Source organism: Myotis yumanensis, unplaced genomic scaffold, assembly GCF_028538775.1.
Source record: "Myotis yumanensis isolate MYYU_CA2020_CCGP unplaced genomic scaffold, mMyoYum1.0.hap1 SCAF_8, whole genome shotgun sequence".
Lineage (NCBI taxonomy): Eukaryota > Metazoa > Chordata > Mammalia > Chiroptera > Vespertilionidae > Myotis > Myotis yumanensis.
The window spans coordinates 77,052,955-77,074,593 of NW_027223759.1; the positions used below are offsets into that span (position 1 = coordinate 77,052,955).

Consider the following 21,639-nt stretch of genomic DNA (forward strand, 5'->3'; position numbering starts at 1 on the left):
GGTCCGGCTGGATTTCAGTCTGGCTGGTTACTGGGGTTTTGTTTAGCTTCTTATTTGCAACATAGTACATAGTTGCTTAGAGTTGCAGCTGAGAGGCCGGCAAGTGAGGCGGGGAACGGTGGAGTCCGCAGCAAGCAAGCCTCATGCTCGCTTCAGTGCCTGGCTGCCGGCCGCCATCTTGGCTGACAGTTAATTTGCATATACTCACTGATTAGCCAATGAAAAGGGTAACGGTTGTACGCTAATTACCGTGTTTCTCTTTTATTAGTGTAGATATCATGAATGTCCAATGTTGGCTCAAAATGTTAACCACACGAAGCAATGCCTGGGTGCCAGAGTTGGGTTGTGGACTTCAGGCTCAGGATGAAGAGATGTTTGGAAGGAGTGGGGGCATGAAGAAGCGAAAACAGACAACAGTAAGGATGCTTGAAGGTTTTATTTAAGTATGTCTTTGATATAGTGAAAGAGGAGCATTTTTATGACAAAAGTTTCAAGATGAAAGTTTTCTTTCCAGTTCCACCACTGTGGCCACCAGCCCAATCCTTATTTTACTGCGGAGACGCTGTGATTGGAATCATTTACATGTGCAAATTATATCATAGAAAAACAATTTCATTGCTAACTATAAGCAGGTTAGGGTACTTCATCCAAAATAAGAAGAAAATAAGATTTTGCACTTTTATATTTTAAAGCTGATATTTTAGCAATAGTTTGATAATGGTTTATTCCATTTATACTCTTTTGGCAACATAACCTTAAAAGACAATCTATTCATTGGCATGCAAAGCAACATGGCTTCAGAAAACACCTCTTAAATTTACAGAACTTAAAATTTCAAACATCCCATGTGGCTGGTAGGTGATGTTATGAAGATGATCTTGAGTAGTGACATACTTACTTCCTAAAGATAAAAGAAAAAGACAGTCATATAACAGAGCTATCATACTCAGATGATGTTGTTAAATTATCCGGGAAATATTTTAAAGATTTATTTTGGTAAAAGTTGTTTATTGATCTTTTTGTCTTATGAATCCCATAGTCTTTTGAACTTTTCAAATATTTGCACTCAAAGATGACATCCTAAAGTTCCCTGGTCAAGGAATATAAAGTATATAAATAGTTATAAAAAGCCATTATAACCCATCAAGATAAGTGGTTACTTTTGGTGTTTAGATTTTTATTACTATTCTTATTACATTAATTATATAATACCAAATTTATTTGTGCTAAAAATTCAAAATACATCGCAATCTTGAATGTCACATTATCACGTGAATGATGCATATTCCATGTTTTATTCTTATCTGTGTTCCTAATGCCCTGTCCCTTCATTGACACTCAGGAAATATTTTTGGAGTAAGTGGGTGAATGAGTAAATGTGTAATTATCTAAAACAAATATAATGATGTATTCTTAAATGAGTCATACTTTTGCTTATCTACCAAGAGAGCAAAGCCTCCCCTCCTCACACAAGGAACAACCTGTAGCTGAATGATACAATTTATGAAAGTTTGGATGGTTTTCAGAATGCACAAAAATGCAATCACCTCTCAATAATTTTTTTTTGATGCAGCCAGTTTATAAAGTCCCGGGTCATAGAAATATCAAGATATGTGTTCATTTCATCAGAGAAAGAGCCTTCGCCATGTCTGCGGCGGAGCGGGTCAGGAGTGGCTTGTAAGGATCTGAGGACAGGGGGATAAAAATTGGTATTTGGTTAAATGCTTTATATACATGCTTTCTCATTGCATATCACTGGTAACGTGTGCGGGTCACTGAGAAAACAGGATGTCATGTTTACAGAGGGCCAAATGTGAGAACCTGCATGAACTGGTGCATGTCAGAATGGACAACCTGGAGGTAGTGAAGAGCAGAGCAGGACGGGAAACCCAGCCTGTAAAACTTCATGCCTTCCGCAGTGGTCCAGCTGCTCCAGAGATTTTAGTATATTGGCAACACAGAAGTTATTATTGAGACGATTAGTATGTTTAAAATTCAGAAAAATGTAAAACTAGTGGTTATTAGAACAGCCTTGCAAAGTGCAGTATTAAGGGATTAAACTTTATATTAGATTTTCTGTTTTTATTAGTTTAATTAACAGCATATTTGGTGCCCCTTTAAAATATCATAAAATATCCTCAAGTATAAGCGACTATTTTACCACTGATTTTGTAAATTGGGTCATCAATGTTTAAAAAAGCAGTGACAATATCAGGTTATTAGCTAAATAGTAATACAATCCCTTTTGTCTTAAGATTTCTCCAAGTCTCAGTAAGCTTGCTTTAAATTTCACAAAAAATTGAGTTGAACATGAATTTCCTGCTTCTCATAATTCAAATGTCAATCAAAATGGTCAAGAGAAAATGAGACGGTCCAGGGGTCTGTTTGGTTGTGGTAAGATCCAAGAAGGGACCTAACGGGCTTAGTCTCATTTTCAGCTGTGAAACTTTAATGGCTATTTATATGACAGTCCCATAAAAAATGGGGATGTTGTTAAATATATGGATGTTTATATTTATATTTTGAGTGTCATTTCATTAAACATCTTAATTTTAATACCTTTTAGTCTTTATCAGATTATTAGCTAAACAGTAACTCAAATATAAGTTGATCCCATATGTAAATACTTAACTTCAAACTTTAATTTTTCAGCATTATTTCTTTTTTCCTTATCCCTAGTTTTTCCAGTTTAAGCTTATCATCCTGATGTAGTTCTCAATAGCACCCTCTTCTCAAACATGTCTTGGATTGACAAATGAATAGCCTCATTATAACACAACTCTAATGTGGGATAAAAATACCACCTGTCTGACTCTATCATTAATACTTGCTACTACAGATAAAACATATTAAATTCTTATAGATTGTCTCCCACCAATAGGACTTATTTCCTTACTTTGCGAGACTATACTAATTGCTTCTATAACTCAAATCAATAAATGGATAACTGTAGTGTAAGTTTTCAACATCATGCAAAAATAAAAAATAAAGTTAAATAAGAGTGTACAGACTTACTCTTGCCTTTCTAGGCCTTTCGTTAGCCAAGCAATGAATTCCTTGGTAGCTTTGTAATCCAAATAAGAACTGAAATCGCTGGTAAATGTCCCTTCAGAGTGTCTCTTAAATTCATCATGATGTTTGGCAATGCCATTCCTGATAGAAATGTGAACGGTATGTTGAAGATCTGTCTCTTTAGCAATATGGTTCTCACCTATAAGTATTGGCAGCTTGGGGTTGAAGAGACTGATCGAGATTTAGGAGATGAGGGTAGTTAGGAGACTCGTTCTGAAACTACATGAAGTATCTGAACGGACGGTTGATGGGCGAGAGATAATAGGAGTTAAGGGGAGAATTGGCCCACTCAGCACACCCATTTCCACCTCTTCTGCTTGTCCATGCCATTGATTATTACTGTTGCATTTACTTCCGCCTCAGTCTATGTGGACTCTCCAATGTGCTATGCAGCTTGCAGACAAGGCAGCTGTTTGTTAATACTTACGGGATCAGACATAGTTAAGTGAGTCAAGGGAAAGCTAAGGACCATCTCAAAATGTCATCAAAAGAACAACATGATAATGGATGAAAGGAAACAAGTGATGGGACAGCAATGAGGAAAACTAAGATGATGACCCCATATAATCCTCAAATGTGATCTGTGTAGGTGGTTGACCAGCTGCCCTCCTGCATCTATTACCCTGGAAGGTTTCATCTTAAACACACAACAGAAACCGTCTGAGAGTGAGGATTATTTTACATTAGATTACCAAATTGTAGCATTCCCTTTCCAGAAATGAGGATAATTTTTTTCTTTCAAATTTCTCTTATTTCACCAATGGCCATGTCTGTAGTCACTAACAGGGACGTCTCCCAGTGTCTGCTCTGACTATGACCACATCTTTCCTGTCATGCCCTCCACTTTAAGAACTTTTTGTGTACCACTCTGTCTCTCCAATTCTTCCAGCTGACCCTTATTCATTCTCTCTCTCTCTCTCTCTCTCTCTCTCTCTCTCTCTCTCTTCTCTCGGCAAATCTATGTCTTTATCCTGATATTTAGATTCCTTCAGCTACTTTGGATGCACAACTCCCTTCCCCTGTGGGCCACTCTTCAAAGAAATTGTGAAATTCCACCATCTCGGTGAAAGCGTAGTGAAAGATTTCCCTCAGTAGCCTACATGCACCATAAAACCCAACACTGTCAACAAAAATCCAACATTAAAATGTATGCCTTACGAAGGGCTTGTGCTCTTATTTGCCTTCTTCTCTCTTTCTGCGGTGCAGGTAGGCTATAATTTTAAATGTGTATCTTGGATTGTATTCTACAAGAAAATGACTGCATCTGTTTCCATTCCTTACCACGATTAACTTGGCTAGGGGTTACTTTAAATGTGATTACAGTCATGAGTTTGAACCCTACAGGGGAATGTTGAATTTTTCTTATCTTTTGGTCAAAAAATAGATTCCTAACCATTCATGTCTAAAAAAGTCAGCTTTCAATTTTAATAGAAAATGGGTAAGAGAGTAAATATTGCTAAGACCACAGTGGGGAAAATGATTTAAAATCTACGTTTCATCACAGGGGAGTAAGGCATTTTCGGGGTGAGAAGTGGGACTTTCAGAGGCATAATATGAAGGATAGCGTCACCAACCTTGAAATCATGAAAGCTGAAAGAGCTTATAAGCCCTATTTGATGAGCACAATAACATAATGAAAGTCAGGAGATATTTTAGACATATTGAAGTAATACACTTGTGTGCAAATTTGCAGCTAGGTTTAGACTCTAACTTGTGCTCATCCAGCAACCAATCCACAAACTCCCAGACACAGTCGGTTTCCAGTAACTTGTTGAGGTCACTGAGGATCATTTCTTTGGAATCGCGCTTCTCTTTATTTATCTGATCCAGATTATTGAGCAAGTCTGCCCAGGGAGCTGGGAATGAGCTCTGAAGAACAGTGATTGGTGCAACTAAGTCTCTTCCTGAGTGGACTCACTCAAGAATCACCTTGAAAACACAAGACCACAGGAAATAGAAAGGCAGGTGCCTTGAGCATTTTAGTTGATATGAGGGACACCTTGTTTGCCACGGGAATCTCAGAGTTTTGTTAGAGTTGAATACACTCTGATTCTAAATCCTGGGAGCAGATTTTTAACTGGCTTCCTCTTTACTGAAATAAGATTAAATAAATAGTTTTTTAAAGTAATTAGTGTACTTATGACTCTGCTAGTATTGATAGAAGAGAGCAATGACTTGACTATTTTAAAAGAGTGAAGAATCCCAAATCATTTGGGCAGCTGATCTGTGTTCTGAATTTTTTTTGCATGTGTTAATAAAAAAATGGAGCTCCATTACCTGGTTACATGATAGCTGATGATTAAAGAGCAATTGGAGAAAAAAATTAAAAGACAGCATGAGAGCCTAAGGGAGCTTTGGGACAACATGAAGAGAAACAACATACGAATAATAAGGGTGCCAGAACAACAGAAAGAGGAACAAGGATTAGAAAGCCTATTCGAAGAAATAATATCAGAAAACTTCCCTGAGGTGGGGAAGAAAAAAGTCACACAAGCACAGACAGTCCCAAACAAGATGAACCCACAATGACCCACACCAAGACACATCATAATTATCATGGCAAATGTTCAGGACAAAGAGAGAATCTTACAGGCTGCAAGAGAGAGACAGAAAGTTACATACAAGGGATCTCCCATTAGATTATCAAATGATTTCTGAACAGAAACACATCAGGCCAGAAAAGAATGGATGGAAATTTACAAAGTGATGCAAAGCAAAGGACTGAATCCAAGAATACTCTCTCCAGCAAGGCTATCATTCAAATTTGAAGGGGAAATAAGAAGCTTCACAGACAAAAAAAGGCTAAGGGAGTTTATCACCACCAAGCCAGCAATGCAAGAAATGCTAAAGGGACTGGTGTAAAAAGAAGAAATAAAAAGCTCAGAAAGAAAACAGCCACACAAAAAAAGAAATGGCTACAAACAAGTACCTTTCAATAATAACTTTAAATGTAAACGGACTAAATGCTCCAACCAAAAGACATCGAGTGGCTGAATGGATACAAAAACATGACCCATACATCTGCTCTCTATAAGAGACCAACCTCATTAGAAGGGACTCACACAGACTGAAAGTGAAGGGATGGAAAAATACGTTTCAGGCAAATGGAAAGGAAAAGAAAGCTGGGGTAGCAATACTTATATCGGACAAAATAGACCTCAAAGTGAAGGCCATAACAAGAGATAAGGAAGGCCACTTCATAATACTAAAGGGATCAATACAACAAGAAGATATAACCCTGGTAAACATATATGCACCTAATGCAGGAGCACCCAAATTCATAAAAAAAACTCCTGGAAGATATCAAAGGAGAGATAGACAACAATACAATCATAGTAGGGGACTTTAATACACCACTGACATCACTGGATAAGTCCTCTAGACAAACAATCAGCAAAGAAACAGCAATCCTAAATGACTCACTTGATCAGATGGACTTAATAGACATCTTCAGAACACTTCACCCCAAAGCCACGAAATATACGTTCTACTCAAGTGCTCATGGGACAGATTAAAAAATGGACCACATATTGGGTCACAAGCAAAGTCTCCCCAAATTCAAGAAGATTGAAATAATTAAAAGCATCTTCTCAGACCATGATGGCATAATATTAGAAATAAACTACAATAAAAACAACCCAAAATAGTCAAACACTTGGAAGCTGAATAGCATGTTATTAAATATTGATTGGGTTACCAATGAGATCAAAGAAGAAATTAAAAACATCCTGGAGCCAAAACCGGTTTGGCTCAGTGGATAGAGAGTCGGCCTGTGGACTGAAGGGTCCCAGGTTCAATTCCGGTCAAGGGCATGTACCTGGGTTGCAGGCACATCCCCAGTGGGAGATGTGCAGGAGGCAGCTGATCGATGTTTCTCTCTCATCGATGTTTCTAACTCTCTATCTCTCTCCCTTCCTCTCTGTGAAAAATCAATAAAATATATTAAAAAAAAAAAACATCCTGGAAACTAATGACAATGAAAACACAACAATCCAAAAACCTATGGGACACAATGAAAGCAGGCCTATCTCAAAAAACAAGAAAAAATGGTAGTAAATCATCTAACTCCACAACTCAAAGAATTAGAAAGAGAGCAACAAGAAAACCCCAGAGTGAGCAGAAGGAAGGAGATAATAAAGATTAGAGCAGAAATAAATAACATAGAGACCAAAAAAACAATACAGAAAATCAATGAAACCAAGAGCTGGTTCTTTGAAAGGATAAACAAGATTGACAAACCTCTAGCCAGGCTCACCAAGAAGCAAAGAGAGAGGACCCAAATAAACAAAATCAGAAACGATAGAGGCGAAATAACAACAGACCCCACAGAAATACAAATGATTCGTAAAAAATACTATGGACAGCTCTACTCCAACAAACTAGACAACCTGGAGGAAATGGACAAATTCCTAGAAAAATACAACATTCCAGTACTCAATCAGGAAGAATCTAAAAATCTCAATAGGCCAATAACTATGGAAGAAATTGAAGCAGTCATCAAAAAGCTTCCAGCAGGAGTCCGGAAGATGGCGGCGATATAGGCAGACGCGTCCCAGGTCTTGTCCTGGAGCAAACAGAGTAAGCAGCTGAAACTAATAACACCCACCTCGAATTGGCGAATTTACTCAGCTGGTGAGAAGGTTTGCAGCCGGGAAGGGCAGAGCTCCCCTGGAAAGGTTAAAAACCAGGGATCTGGGCAGGAAAGTTTGCCAGACCTGAGCCCAGAGGGTCGGAGGGAGACCGCACAGCAAACAGCCGAGTCTCTTGGGACAGACACAGCCCCTGACTGGGGAAAAGAGTTCCTCGGGTTTGCGCGCGCCGGGAGATTTGAGATTTGGATTTGGTGATTGCGGAAAACTGAGACTAAAGGGGGCATCCTGAGGAACTGACTGGACCATGCAGTGCCCATAAGAGAGGAGCGTTTCCCAGATCATGCAGTGCTGGTAAGAGAGGAGCTTTTCCCAGACCGATAAGAGAGGAGCATTTCTGCAGCCGGCCAGGATTTGTTTGTTTCTTTGTTTTCACTGAACCCTGCTCATAGGACAGTTCGGATACAGACACTCACCTGTGCTGAAGAGAGGGCGAAGGTGTGGACGAGTGGAATCTGGGGAGAGGCTAAGGAGAGAGGGTGAGCCGGGGGAGGTGGCAGCGAATTGAGTGCTGAGACACCCCTGGGCCCAGGACTGGGGCAGCCATTCTCTCCAGAGGGTGGAATTCCTTCCCCCAGCCCCCCAGGAAAGGAGCACAGCCACACCCAGATTCCACCCTGTATGAGATAAAGGATTAAAATAAGCTGATTAGTCCCTGGGAGTTACCAGGGTCTGGCCTATAGAGGGATTTTCAGTCCCACCAACAACACAGAGCAGGGTAATGATTAAAAAAGGATAGAGAAGCTGTATAGCCTCAGAGGCCAACCCAAAAACACTGCCACCCAGAGGCTGAGCCACAAACTGACTCTTAGGTGAATACAAATTAAGGCAGACTGGATCACAAATACGGCCTGCTTTAAAATCAGGACTGTGATTTACAACACGGAGGAACAGTGTAATGCAGGGAAATTCAACACTCTCCTAAATACCTGGCAGGACTAAGGCGAACCAGGCTGAAGAGTAGAAGAACGGAAAGACCATCACTACTGCAAATTTTTTTTTCTTTTTTTTTTCTTTTTTCGACTTTTTACTAAGAAACCAATTTTTTTTCTTTTTCTTCTTTTTCCATCACCTGATTTTACCCTTTCAATTACTACATTTTTATTTTTAACCAGTATTATCACTGCTACCATTTTACCATTTTTTAAAGTGCCATTTTATTTTCTCTTTATTTTCTTTTGGGATTAGTGTTCTCCATTCTATTTTCATCGTTCCTTTAGCATTAATTTTCCCTATCTCAATTTCACCTCTTTGCTAAAACCCTCTTCCTCACTTTTCCCCTTTTGGTGTCCTGTTTCTCTTACCCTATTCCTGCTTTAGATTTCCCCAATTCCGTCCTTTTACCCCCTGTCTAATTCCACCCTACTTATATATCCTATTTCCAATCCACTGCTCTAAATCCTTATACACCTATTCTTTATCCTTCTTCACTATCCAAACATTTTTTTTCTCTTATCCTTCTATTGTTTTCTTGATTGTTGAATATATTGGGGTTTTTCTTTTTATTTGTTTGTTTGTTTTGTTTTGTGTTTTTTCTTTTTCTTTTTTAGGACTGGTTGTGAGGTTGTTTTGCTTTTTCTTTTTATTCTTTTTTTCTGCTGGTTTTTCCCTTCCCTCCCCTCACCCCCCCACCCCCCCCGCCCACCCGGTTATTTTTGTGCTTCTGTTTTCCCTTGCCCCTCTGATATTATTGGTGGTTTGTAGTTTGCATTCATCTCCAGGGATCTGTTGCTGGAATTTGTTGAGATTAGTGGCAGTTCTATTGGAGTTTGCTCCTCATACAAATAGTATCTTCCCCACTTCTACTTCATTCTCTCTTTTTGCTCTTTTTCTTTTCTTTTTTTCCCCCCTCTTTTTTCCCAATTCCATTTTTGCACTCCTTTTTTGTTTGTTTTTTTTCTTATTTTTCTTTTCTTTTCTCTCTTTTGTCTTCTCTTCTTTCTTCCTTGTCCCCTAATTCTCTTAATTCGGGTGTTCACCTTTATTTGGGGTTATTAATATCGTGAATACACTTGTGTTCAGTCCCTGGTACGTTGTGCGTGGTTGTGTTGTATTTTGTGCCTTTAAATCAATGCAGCAGATCCAAGCAACAGCAGCCCCCTGATCACTGCAGCCTCCTGATCACCACACCCTCTGTCTGAGGAACAGCAGCTGTACGTGAAGCCTCCCCCCACCAGCCAAAAGAGCCACCACAGCTGTGAACAGCACCCACCAGAGGAGCTGCTGCCAACTGAGGAGCAGCTGCTACCGCAACCAGCCAAGGAGCAACCACAGCCCAAGGAGCCACTGCCACCCAGGGAGCAGCCACTGAACGACTCAACATCTAGGTATGTCAGTGAGATCAAACATGGCCAGGCAAAGAAACCCCCAAAGGAAAGAAAAGGAGCACTCGCCAGAAAAGCAGCTAAGTGAGACAGAGGCATGCAACAAGACAGAAAAAGAATTCAGAATAAGGGTCCTAGTGTGCATAAACCGGATGGAGGAAAAAATCAACAACATATGCAAGAAGCAAGATGAAACAGATGAAAAAATCAACTACTTATGCAAGAAGCAAGAAGGAACAGATGAACATATCAATAACATATGCAAGACCCAAGAAGAAATGAAGAGCGATATAGCTGCAATAAAAAACACCATTGAAAGCATCAACAGTAGACTAGGAGAAGCGGAGGACCGAATTAGTGAATTAGAAGACAAGGAAGCAAAAAATACCCAAACTGTACTGCAATTGGAGAAAAAAATTAAAAGACAGGAGAAGAGCCTAAGGGAGCTCTGGGACAATATGAAACGAAACAACATACGAATAATAGGGGTGCCAGAACAACAGAAAGAGGAACAAGGATTTCAAAACCTACTCGAAGAAATAATATCAGAAAACTTCCCTGAGGTGGGGAAGAAAAAAAGTCACACAAGCACAGAGAGTCCCAAACAAGATGAACCCAAAAAGACCCACACCAAGACACATCATAATTACCATGGCAAATGTTCAGGACAAAGAGAGAATCTTACAGGCTGCAAGAGAGAGACAGAAAGTTACATACAAGGGATCTCCCATTAGATTATCAAATGATTTCTGAACAGAAACACATCAGGCCAGAAAAGAATGGACATAAATTTACAAAGTGATGCAAAGCAAAGGACTGAATCCAAGAATACTCTATCCAGCAAAGCTATCATTCAAATTTGAAGGGGAAATAAGAAGCTTCACAGACAAAAAAAGGCTAAGGGAGTTTATCACCACCAAGCCAGCAATGCAAGAAATGCTAAAGGGACTGGTGTAAAAAGAAGAAATAAAAAGCTCAGAAAGAAAACAGCCACACAAAAAAGAAATGGCTACAAACAAGTACCTTTCAATAATAACTTTAAATGTAAACGGACTAAATGCTCCAACCAAAAGACATCGAGTGGCTGAATGGATACAAAAACATGACCCATACATCTGCTCTCTATAAGAGACCAACCTCATTAGAAGGGACTCACACAGACTGAAAGTGAAGGGATGGAAAAATACGTTTCAGGCAAATGGAAAGGAAAAGAAAGCTGGGGTAGTAATACTTATATCGGACAAAATAGACCTCAAAGTGAAGGCCATAACCAGAGATAAGGAAGGCCACTTCATAATACTAAAGGGATCAATACAACAAGAAGATATAACCCTGGTAAACATTTATGCACCCAATGCAGGAGCATCCAAATTCATAAAAAAACTCCTGGAAGATATCAAAGGAGAGATAGACAACAATACAATCATAGTAGGGGACAATAATACACCACTGACATCTCTGGATAAATCCTCTAGACAAACAATCAGCAAAGAAACAGCAACCCTAAATGACTCACTTGATCAGAAGGACTTAATTGACATCTTCAGAACACTTCACCCCAAAGCTGTGGAATATACATTCTACTCAAGGGCTCATAAGACATATTCAAAAATAGACCACATATTGGGTCACAAACAAAGTCTACCCAAATTCAAGAAGATTGAAATCATACCAAGCATCTTCTCAGACCATGATGGCATAATATTAGAAATGAACTACAAAAAAAACAACCCAAAATACTCAAACACTTGGAAGCTGAATAGCATGTTATTAAATATTGATTGGGTTACCAATGAGATCAAAGAAGAAATTAAAAGCATCCTGGAAAATAATGACAATGAAAACACAACAATCCAAAAACCTATGGGACACAATGAAAGCAGTCCTGAGAGGGAAGTTTATAGCTCTACAGGCCTATCTCAAAAAAACAAGAAAAAATGGTAGTAAATCATCTAACTCTACAACTCAAAGAATTAGAAAGAGAGCAACAAGAAAACCCCAGAGTGAGCAGAAGGAAGGAGATAATAAAGATTAGAGCAGAAATAAATAACATAGAGACCAAAAAAACAATACAGAAAATCAATGAAACCAAGAGCTGGTTCTTTGAAAGGATAAACAAGATTGACAAACCTCTAGCCAGGCTCACCAAGAAGCAAAGAGAGAGGACCCAAATAAACCAAATCAGAAATGATAGAGGCAAAATAACAACAGACCCCACAGAAATACAAATGATTGTTAAAAAATACTATGGACAGCTCTACTCCAACAAACTAGACAACCTGGAGGAAATGGACAAATTCCTAGAAAAATACAACATTCCAAAACTCAATCAGGAAGAATCTAAAAATCTCAATAGGCCAATAACTATGGAAGAAATTGAAGGAGTCATCAGAAAGCTTCCAGCAAACAAAAGCCCAGGACCAGACGGCTTCACAGGGGAGTTTTACCAAACATTCAAGGAAGAACTAAAACCTACCCTCCTCAGACTACTACAAAAAATTCAAGAGGAAGGAACACTTCCAAGCTCATTCTATGAAGCCAGCATCACCCTAATACCAAAACCAGGTAAAGACAACACAATGAAAGAGAATTACAGGCCAATATCCCTCATGAACATAGATGCCAAAATCCTCAACAAAATTTTAGCAAATCAGATCCAGCAGTACATCAGAAAGATCATACACCATGACCAAGTAGGATTTATCCCAGGGATGCAAGGATGGTACAATATACGCAAATCAATAAAAGTGATACATCACATAAACAAATTGAAAGAAAAAAACCACATGGTCATATCAATTGATGCAGAAAAAGCATTTGACAAAATCCAACACCCATTTTTGATAAAAACTCTCAGCATGTTGGGAGTAGAAGGATCATACCTCAACATAATAGAAGCCATATATGACAGGCCCACAGCCAACATCATACTCAATGGACAAAAACTAACACCATTTCCCCTAAGAACAGGAACAAGACAAGGATGCCCACTCTCACCACTCCTGTTCAACATAGTCCTGGAAGTATTAGCCATTGCAATTAGACAAGAAGAAGAAATAAAAGGCATCCAAATTGGAAAAGAGGCAGTAAAACTGTCCTTATTTGCAGATGAGATGATATTATACATACAAAACCCTAGAGACTCCGTCAAAAAACTACTAGACTTAATAAATGAATTTGGCAATGTAGCAGGATACAAAATTAATTCCAAGAAATCTGAGGTATTTCTATACACCAATAGTGAACTTTCAGAAAGAGAGATTATAAAAACCATCCCATTTACCATCGCACCAAAAAAATTAAGCTACCTAGGAATAAGCTTAACTAAAGAGGTAAAAGACCTCTACTCAGAAAACTACAGGACGTTGAAAAAAGAGATAGAGGAAGACATAAACAGATGGAAGAACATACCGTGTTCATGGATATGGTAGAATCAACATCATTAAAATGTCCATACTACCCAAAGCAATCTATAAATTCAATGCACTTCCCATTAAAATACCAACGGCATACTTCACAGATCTAGAACGAACTCTCCAAAAATTCATCTGGAATAAAAAAAGACCCCGAATAGCTGCAGCAATTCTGAGAAAGAAAGTAGGTGGGATCTCAATACCAGATATCAAACTGTATTACAAAGCCACTCTTCTCAAAACTGCCTGGTACTGGCACAGGAACAGACATATAGATCAATGGAATAGAATAGAGACCCCAGAAATCAGCCCGGACCAATATGCTCAATTAATATTTGACAGAGGCAAGAACCTACAATGGAGCGAAGATAGTCTCTTCAATAAATGGTGATGGGAAAATTGGACAGATATATGCAAGAAAATGAAACTAGACCACCAACTTACACCACACACAAAAATAAACTCAAAATGGATAAAGGACTTAAATGTACGACAGGAAACCACAAAAATTCTAGAAGAATCCAAAGGCAACAAAATCTCAGACATATGCAGAAGCAATTTCTTCACTGATACAGCTCCTTGGGCAGTTGAAACTAAAGAGAAAATGAACAAATGGGACTACATCAAAATAAAAAGCTTCTGCACAGCAAAAGAAACCATCAACAAAACAACAAGAAAACATATTTGCCAACGTCATATCTGATAAGGGCCTTGTCTCAAAAATTTATAGGGAACTCATACAACTTAACAAAAAGAAGATAAACAATCCAATCAAAAAATGGGCAAAGGATCTAAATAGACACCTTTCAAAAGAGGACATTCAGAAAGCCAAGAGACATATGAAAACATGCTCAAAGTCACTAATCATCCGAGAGATGCAAATCAAAACAACAATGAGGTACCATCTCACACCTGTCAGAATGGCCATCATCAACAAATCAACAAATGACAAGTGCTGGAGAGGATGTGGAGAAAAAGGAACACTCGTGCACTGCTGGTGAGAATGCAGACTGGTGCAGCCACTATGGAAGACAGTATGGAGTTTCCTCAAAAAACTAAAAATGGAACTCCCATTTGACCCTGTGATCCCACTTCTAGGAATATATCCCAAGAAGCCAGAAACACCAATCAGAATGGATATGTGCTCCCATATGTTCATAGCAGCACAATTCCCCATAGCTAAGATTTGGAAACAGCCTAAGTGCCCATCAGTAGATGAATGGATTAGAAAGCTGTGGTACATCTACACGATGGAATACTATGCTGCTGTAAAAAAGAAGGAACTCTTACCATTTGCAACGGCATGGATGGAATTGGAGAGCATTATGCCAAGTGAAATAAGCCAGTCAATGAAGGAAAAATACCACATGATCTCACTCATTCATGGATAATAAAGACCATTATAAACTTACGAACAATAATAGATACAGAGGCAGAGCTGCCTCAAACTGATTGTCAAACTGCATCGGGAAGGCCAGGGAGGGTTGGGGGGCAGGAGGGAAGTGGGTAAGAGATCAACCAAAGGAGTTGTATACATGCATATAAGCATAACCAATGGACATAAGACACTTGGGAGGAGGGGAGGCCAGGGGATTGTCAAGGGCGGGGGGGTGGGGGGGGGAAGGACACAGATATAATACCCTTTGTAATACTTTGAGCAATAAAAAAAGGGAAGATAATCCAGGTGGGTCAAAGCTACTCAAATGGACATATGAAAGTAGAGAACTTTCTCCAGCTGGTGGCAAAAGAGGATGGTGGAGGAAGACAGAGGGAGTGAAGCATGAAAAGGAAAGGCAGGCATCCCCAAGAAGCAGAGAATGATCAGAGCTGACAGCCAGCAAGGAAGCAGGACTTCAGTCCTACAACCATAAGGAACTGGATCCTGCCTACAACCTGAATGAGCTTGGAAGCAGAATCTTCCCCACAGACTACAGACAGGAGCCCAGCTAGCTGACAGAAAAGCCCAGTAGAGCCCACCTACACTCCTGATCTACAGAACTGAGAGATAATAAATGTTTATTTTGGGTTTGTTTGTTTTACATTTGTTGTAATTTGTTATAGCATCAATAAAAAATATACAGTTGGCAAAAAAAATTTAAAGAATGCCAAGAAAAAAGCCCACTTGCTAATTTCAAACTGTAAGTGGATAATCCACATGCCGTTAATCAACAGTTGTTTGCCATGGCAAATATGGAAAATATTCAATAGTATTAATACTTAGAAATAAAATTGAGATACTATTCTCACCTGTCAAAATAGCAAAGATTTAATATGGGGGAAGGTATTATGAAAGGAGTATTTCTATAAGGCTGAGCGGAGTGTGCATGTGTATGACTTTTCTGGAAAGCAAGCTGGCAAGATATTGTAAAAGACTTAAACTTATTCAAACCCTTTGACATAGTAATTTTAGTACCAAAAATCTAGCCTCAGAAAAGAGTACAAAAATGTAGGGAGAAAAATTATTTGCAGCATTGTTTGTAGGAAAATGTAAAGAAATCAAGTGTTCAATAGAAGAGGAATAGCTAAATAAATATTGTACATTTATGAGATGTAATAGTATGCAGCTATTAAATATCGTACATTTAATAGATATTTGTAATGCTATACGAAGGCATAGTATGAAGCTGTATAATGTTCTGAGATATGTTCTATATACAGTACATACATAACATTTTTGCATATTTTGTATCATGAGCATGTTTGACTTTTACAATTAGTAAGAAGCAGTGTTATTTTTAAAAAAGGAATAGAAAAAGAAAAAGTTGGTGTGAGTAGTTAAAATAATCTACTATGCAGTGTGTGAGTAATGAATGGATAGATAGGATCAGCTGAAGATTTCAACAGCTATAATTTCCCATGTAACACATTTTCCAACATAGCCTACTCCTTTGGTTTCGAAACAACATATACTGATCTATACTCCAGGAACAACTTTATCACAATGATATTTTAAACTTTTTAAAATTGTAGAGTATTTACTCTCAGTTACTGAGACCTGTTCACAAATCAGTTTTCACAGGCTGTATTATAACCATTGTGCTGTTAGTTCAAGTCTAAAGAGTGAATACCTGGACTTCTCCTCTGTGTCCTGAAGGGAACGCTGCCAGCTGCCTTGGACCAGCATCACAAATAATCCAGCCACAAAGTAAATGCTTTTCATGTTTGCTGCCTGTTGGTGCACAGAGACTGGGAGAGGTTGGGGAGGGAGAAAGGCAACCATATTTAAACACGTCAGGCTCAATTCATTTAATTACGATAAAGTAAATATTAGAAATAAAAAGAAAATCTATTTTATTGTGAGTATATTTTAAAAAGTAGATTATATTTTCCCCCAGATTTTTTTTGGTGACAAAAAAAAAAAAAGATTTAAAAAATGTGTACCACATTTAAGGTTTTTCATTAATGTAGGACACTTCTGTTAATAATTAGAAGGCTCATTTTCAGATTTGGAATTAAAAATGTCAATGATAAACATTTAAGATACCCACTGTAGATGATATGCTACATATGGTTAGCCTGAATGTCAGCTTATCCATAATGCCACCCCCTTCACTATCAGTCTGGCTTTCAGTGAGTAGTCCTTCACTTTCAAGCATTTACATTAAAATGCATTTCAACCATCTTAAAGCAGCCTTGGGCTACAACTTGGCATACCAGCTGTCAGTTCAGATGTATTATTCATTTATATTTTAAATAGTATAACTTGGTCTCAACTTTGTAATTATAAAGCGGCCAACAGATTTGAGGTATTTTAGGGTGCTTTGGCCTGTTCTAAATTAAAGGGAAAAAATGGTTTTAAAGACAAGCAACAAGAACAAATGCTTCTGGCAACTTGAACAAGTAAGAAACTCAAGAGATCACTGTCATAATGGAAATTAATGCCTGTTTCTGAAGTCTCAGAAGTCCCCAGGTTGTTTTATAATTGGTCTTAGTCCAGGACGTGTCATTCACTGCTTGTGACACCCTAGGCCTAGTTGTGGGATAACCTGGTTGCTTGTCCTTGTACCACAAGCAGAGCCTCACGAAGCCACAGGATGCCAAAGGCATGATGAGGCAGTGTGTAAGGTGGGAACTAAAATGAATTTGGGGCAGGAGATCCCCACAGGGCAAGCTCCTCTTTATTCTGAATAAAAACCTCAAGTCCAGCATTTGTCATGGACTTCTCTCTGCTACTCAAGTCCCACCATGTTTCCGTGAGATGTGGGGATTTCAATCCAAGTTTGATTATGTTTATCCATAAATAATTAGAAGGAGGATTTTTAGCAAATGGCATTTGGTTTGAAATAAGGATTTTACAAATATTATCATTTCAAACTATCAATCTTTTCTTTAACATCCTAGCCATATTTACTGTCTAGCTTTGGCACTCAAACATGGAGACTGGAATGCCAGCAGTGGTATTTTTTTCTTTGAAATATTGTCTCTTTAGATTAATTAGTTAGTTAAACTAACTAACATAATAGTAATTACATATTCTCCCTTCTTCATTCATCAACATGAAATTACTAATTTGGCATTTTGCTATGCTTCGGTTGATCTAGTCATAAACTTTGGAAACGTTGCCATATATGTAAGTAGTGTCTTCAGATTATACATCTCAATGATAAATTCATGCCTTCTGGAATTAAAAAAAAGCAAAGGTTTCTTTTAGAATTACACCACTGTTGCAAAAACAAATTAGTCCCAAGTAGTTTCTTCTATGCAAAGTCCCTAAAGGTTTTACAACATCTTCACTATATTCTATATGGAGGGAGATTTAAAGCATGTGCTGTTCTGCTGCTATGGGAGCCACTGGAGGGGGAAACAGTAGTGAATGATCCAAGACTTCTATAGGCAGTGAGTTGAGTTCTACTGAAAGAGAAAGTGATTTTAAAAATCTTATTCGTTCATTTGTAAGTTTATAGAATTGTGAAAAACTTTGAGGATAAGTTTAATTGCTTGAATGCCACTACTGAGAAAGCAAATGTTTATATTATTTTTGATTCAAAATCTTATTCAATAATAGAAGAATTTCCAATTACTCCCCTCCACATCCTTCAGATAGCCTGAGAGAATGTGTACTTTTGTAAAAACCACACATTTCCACTCAAATTTAAAGGGAAAATATGGGAACAATAGCATTCTCTGTGTAGGAAGTCTTTTAGAAAATTAATCTTAGACATAAGCAAGTGACATTATATAATGTCTCTAAATGTATTGGTGTTGTAGGCCAAATACATACTTTTTAAAACTGATCAGCTCATTTCCTCTCATAGGTCCTTGGTATGTGTAGGAAAACAAACCACTTGATCATTTACTCCATTGAGGATCTTTGTAAAATCATTCTTTGTCCCCAAGGGCTTAAATAGGTATTTTAGAGTGTCTGATTTTGTTTCTATAGAGATTTACTAACATTATATTTTAGATTGTGGTTATTTTATACATTTTATTTATTCCTATTGGTCCTGAATACATAGTAGACAATTATTAATGGGAGGTTTCTCTCAGCTCCATTCAAACAATTGCCAATAATTGATTAGTTTACTGCACCAAATATGCTGTCTTATTTACAACAGCTGATTTCATGGACTTTGAGTTTTTGATAGAGTTATCAGAAATTTGAATATTTGAAAGATGATATTGATTCTTCTCTTTTAGTAAATGATAAATTTTCACTGGCAAGGAGCAATTGCTATTATAGCCTCTCTAATGGACACATTTCTGCTGATTGTAAAAGGGGCCTTCTGTTCAAAGTGATAGACACATTAATCAAATCTAAGGAAAATATTTATATACTTAAAATGTTACCCCTTATTTTAAAAACACAGTTCTCATAACAGTTAAGTCTTATAACAAGTTCATTTATTTGAATCTTTGTTTTTCTTTCAACTTCATATCTTTTTATTGAATTAGTTTTTCTACTCATTTTACGGCTTCACTGGGTTGACGTTTATGTAAAATATTTTGTATCACTTTTTTCAACTCAATTCTACCCTGTGTATTATTAGTGAAAAGTATAAGATGAAAGAACAAAGTTTGAATTCATACTTTATCCCCTTAAAAATACTTAACAGTACCCAAATCTGAATAGACAGTCTTCCAATCACTCAATAGGAATCTTACCTTTTGATATCAGGCATAGAATAGAGCAGGTGGAGAGAGAGCGAGCCCTCTTTGGAACTGGAGATGAGCTGGGTCCTGAGCTCTGTACTTCTGCACCAAAGCGCACTGCTTTTATATACTCTCTAGCGCTGTTTAGCCCCACAGATATTACGCTGACAATATAAATTTCTCCTCTGTAAGTAATGGGCTTTTGTTACAAATAATTTAACTCGCCCACTCCCTTCGCTCATCTCATTCTACCCTTGCACTGGGTGGGATCTCAGAGGCCAGGAAACTTTATTTACTCTCATGAGTTGTTTTTTTTAATTTCTGGGGAATGGAAAGGACAGTTGGGAAATTCAACTTTCACTCACCAATCAGGTATGAAAAATGCTGACGAACTCTTGTTGTAATGTACACCACAAGTTGAATAGAGGACGCTTCAGTCACAAAATCAAATCAAGGAGTCTTTAATTCAAAAGCCGGTGGCTACAAGGAGCATTAGCTCTCTCCAAATCTCGAAGTCCCGAGTGAGTACAGCAGTAAGCTTATAAAGGCAAAAACCACGGCCTGATAGATGTTGGAATGTGGAACTACCTTGTGAAAGCAGTTTGTACAGAAGCCAAATTGAGCAAAGTTACCTATCTCTAAAGGTTATCTATAGTTTCAGTTCCTGGAGACACTGAGTCAAGGGAAAGCATTTTTGGGGCTCTGGTTCTCAGGCAAGGACAATAGCCTTTGTAAAAGCACAAGGGGGCTGGCAACAAAATGGGGTGGTTTATGTGAGTTAACAGGTCTTATTCTGGAAACAGAGGTCAAAATGGAGTCACTTAGGTTAACTAACCTATTATTTAAATAAGCAAATGTTTACAGAAGCCAGAATATCAGGGTTAAAATTTTAAACAGCAGTTTTTACCCAAGATGGAGGTTACTATGCTTCACTCTGAAGTGAATTTTGATGTTGCGGATGTGAAATTACTTAGTTTATGGCTAACCTTTCTTTGAGGATGGCCTCAATTAAGGGTCTTACAAGGCTTTCCGTTTTGCTACTTAGTTATGATGAATTTATCTGAATATAATCCTTTCATCTCCCCAAATAAATACATCACTCACTTAAAACATGGTTAGTAATCTTCTCATCCACACTATATGGAATTAATTTGTATTTGGGGGCAATTTTAAAGAATATTCATTCAAACCTAAACTGTTCTATTGCAATAAATTGGAGTCCAGAAGAAGGATAAAGCAAAATGAGGATTAAACATCCAAGATAGGGGATGCCAATAAGACAGGGTTTAGTATTTCTTTTTCCTTCTAATGGATATTTAAAGGCTAATTCTATGATAAGGGAGCTGGACACTAATTTAGAAAAGGACAAGATACAATCATGCTAGCATATGTATTTTTTGAGCTTCATCATCTGCCACTTAGGACTTCAATGATCTATAGGATTTAGGAGCTATGAGTCTGATCACTTTAGACAAAGAGAAATATAGGAAGTGACTGGACAGACAGCATGAGGATGTGTAAGTGTAATCAGATTTTAGTCTGGCTGCTGTCAACATGTTGTGTGACTGTGGTCCAGTCACACATCTCTCTGTGCCTCAGCTTCTGGAACTGTCAAATGAGAGGGTGGCTTCAACGACACTTCTAAAATAAAAATCTAATTCTATGTGACAAATCCATCATGACATTTTCTAACTAGGTTTCAATCTTCTAATATCATCAGCAGCGTGATGAAGCTGATGGCTTGTACAGAAGTAAATCGCTGATACAACTGGAGGAACATTTCCAATGCACTTAAACTCTTCAGTTGTGGATTGGATTCACTATTGGGTAGAGAACTACTTACATGCCATAGGGATTAATTCTACATGAAATTGGAAAACCTCAGGAAGGTGTTTCCATGCTGATGATTTCTGATGATAGAAGGCGGTGCTATTCAAAGCATAATCTATGGGCCGGAATCACCTGCTAGAAATGTACACTCTGGGCCAAGCCCAGACTTACTGAATAAGAACCTGCATTTTACCAAGATTCCAGGCAATTCATATGCATATTAAGGTGTGTGAAGCACAGCTGCATAAAACACCATCTCAT

The 21,639-nt window shown here is 38.0% G+C and overlaps 1 pseudogene; it reads right to left on the reverse strand.

Moving 5' to 3' along the window:
• Positions 1 to 744: 744 nt before the first annotated feature.
• Positions 745 to 20,020, reverse strand: LOC139015720 (pro-glucagon-like; annotated as a pseudogene).
• Between the last annotated feature and the right edge of the window lie 1,619 nt (positions 20,021 to 21,639).